Source organism: Pygoscelis adeliae, unplaced genomic scaffold, assembly GCF_000699105.1.
Source record: "Pygoscelis adeliae isolate BGI_AS28 unplaced genomic scaffold, ASM69910v1 Scaffold67, whole genome shotgun sequence".
NCBI classification, from domain to species: Eukaryota; Metazoa; Chordata; class Aves; order Sphenisciformes; family Spheniscidae; genus Pygoscelis; species Pygoscelis adeliae.
Window position 1 is genome coordinate 8,485,700 of NW_008825271.1, and position 2,597 is coordinate 8,488,296.

Sequence of the window (2,597 nt, forward strand, 5' to 3'; positions counted from 1 at the left end):
GGTCTTTGGGAGGAAAAAAAAAGAAGAAAAAAACCCATGGAGATGAGACATCTTTGTTCTCTAGCATAAACTTTCTTAATCTTGATGTCTATCAATCTATTTTCAGTTTGAATAATAGATGAGTTCAGTCCTTTGTTTCAGAAATCTGACTATTGTCTGAATGGGTTCTCCTTACTTAAGGCATTTTAAGACCATTTGTAACCACTGCTATTTTAGCTTCTGGATCCTTTTTTTTTTTCATCCTTTTCCATAGAGACACAGTCCTAGATGAGATTTTAAAACTAGCTGCATCTTCCATGCCTAATTCAAAAAGTTGTTTCCCGTCTTGGGATATCATCTCGCGAAGCATTACCAAGAGCACACCGAGTATGCCGAGGTGGCAAGAGCAGTGGGTATTAAAAAGAGAAATAATTAAAGTGTATCTTTATAAAAAGTAGGAGGGAGAAAACAGCACGTGTAGGGTTTTTTTACCCTGTATATTACTGCATCTTGTGTACTCGCTCTTATGCAAAAGAGTATGTAATCTTTTAAGAAACATGACAATCTGCCACTTTCTGTTCATGTAATTGGGATCAACATATGGTACAAGAGAAAAGAAAAACATTTGTTTATTAATTTAGATCAAGTTACTAACTCAAACCACTAACAGCATTCAGAATTAATCCCACATCCATTGACCAAATACCTTAATAGAGTAAAATTGTAACATAATTTCACTGAAATGTTCATCATCTGCTGCAGGGGTGCAGAATAATATGTAATAAAGACAGAAAGAAATATGCAATAATTTGGTGACACAGATGACATCATATGAAACGGAAAGTCAGTGACATGTGGATGTGCAAGACAGAGCTACGTGAAACTCCATTTCATAAAATTCACACAGTGATGTGGAGTTTTGGGGGTGTTTGTGAAACTCATCGAGTGGTAAGTTATGCTATTTACATCAGTAGGTGAAGCTTTTTACCGAAGTAGTAAAATATCAACCTCTGGGAAAAATCAGAATCTTCATTAAGTTCTTTCAAAAGAAAATGTACTCATCTGCCATTTATTTTGGAAGGAAAAATGTTTTCACAATGAGAATGAGGCATTACTTCTTTACCATTGAAACCTGACTATTTTTAGCCAGGGAAAAAAAAGGTTACCTTGACATGAAATGAATATTATCTGTTGCTCACTGGCATTTTATTTTATTTTTTTATGTTTTGAGTGAGAGGCTTTTCACAGTTCTCGTAATGAGGTACCGGAAGATCGGGGGCCAAAATTTGTACGCGTTTGCTGTATAGGAAGCCCTACGCGCTTCGCTGGGGTACATGCCTAAGACATTCCTGGTTCTGCACTGTAAAGGACATAACACTACTCCATCATAATAGGTCAGGTCTCACCTTCCTGAGAGTATGTAAAACAATACATCTTTTATGTAAAATACGTGACCTTTGACATACGATGTGCTCTTAGATTAGCAACAATAAAGGCTTTTATCCTGCTTTGCTACGGGGGTTATCCTGGATTTGACACTTTAAACCTCTTTTCATATTTATCTGTTTTATAAATTTTCTGGGTATTTGGCAGTCAGATCCTTATTTTGGCAGTATTTTGCAAGCAGACTTCATTTCTACCCTGAGTCTTCATGATAGCAAATGAACCATCTTAAAATGTACTTTTTAAGGAAACTGCTGAAAATTACACGTTTGCATAGAATGTGCAGATAATAGCTCTTTCGGCAGTGCTGTAAAAGGCAAGTAACGTTTTCTAAACACATTTGTCATATCTGAACTGAACCCGCTCCAAAGAAACCCAGAAACACTGGCCCACCATTAGCTGGCGGGAGACCAACGTGGCCCACCGAGGGCAACACACATGGAGGGCTGAGGAGGACTTCAGCTCCTCTCACAAATTACTCCGATTTAAATCCGGACTGCTTTCATTTCTGGTGATCTAAGCCTTGCTATATGCTACCTGGCTTTCAAAAATTTGGATAATGTACCACTGAAGTTAAAATGAGCAGCAGAGACAGCTGTTCCCACCTGTGAAAATTTCTCATTAATAGTCAAAAAGTTGAGTATCTCAAAACATAGAAACACAAATACAGACTTTCCTCCTGAAAATGTTTATATGGGTGAGCGAATGGATGTAGGCAACACACATTCCTTCCATCATGCTGTCTTTAACATAAACACAAAGTACCATCAACACTGTAAGTGTGCGTGTGGAGCAAACAAAGAAAAAATCCCATCCTACCAAAGCAAGACACTTCACTACACTCATATTTTCCCCCCAGGAGATGATTAAAATAGAAAACCAAACCACAAACAGAACTCCACTTTGTGAGCAGCAGTGGTCCTGCTGTCTCACGAGTGGAGGGAAGGTCTCCAAGTGCCCGCGACACCGTCCCCTCGGCTGAACTGGCATCCCACGCAGGGAATGGTCCGTGCAAAACTACGTCCTGCTCAGATTTTACCAGATGTTCCTGAAAACACTGGGTTTACTCACCAAGTGCCTCAGTTTACCTATCAGCGAGATGGGTAAACGCTTTTGTAATATAATTTTAAATCCTTGAATACGAAGATACTTTTTAAGACACCTGTTTTCAGCAG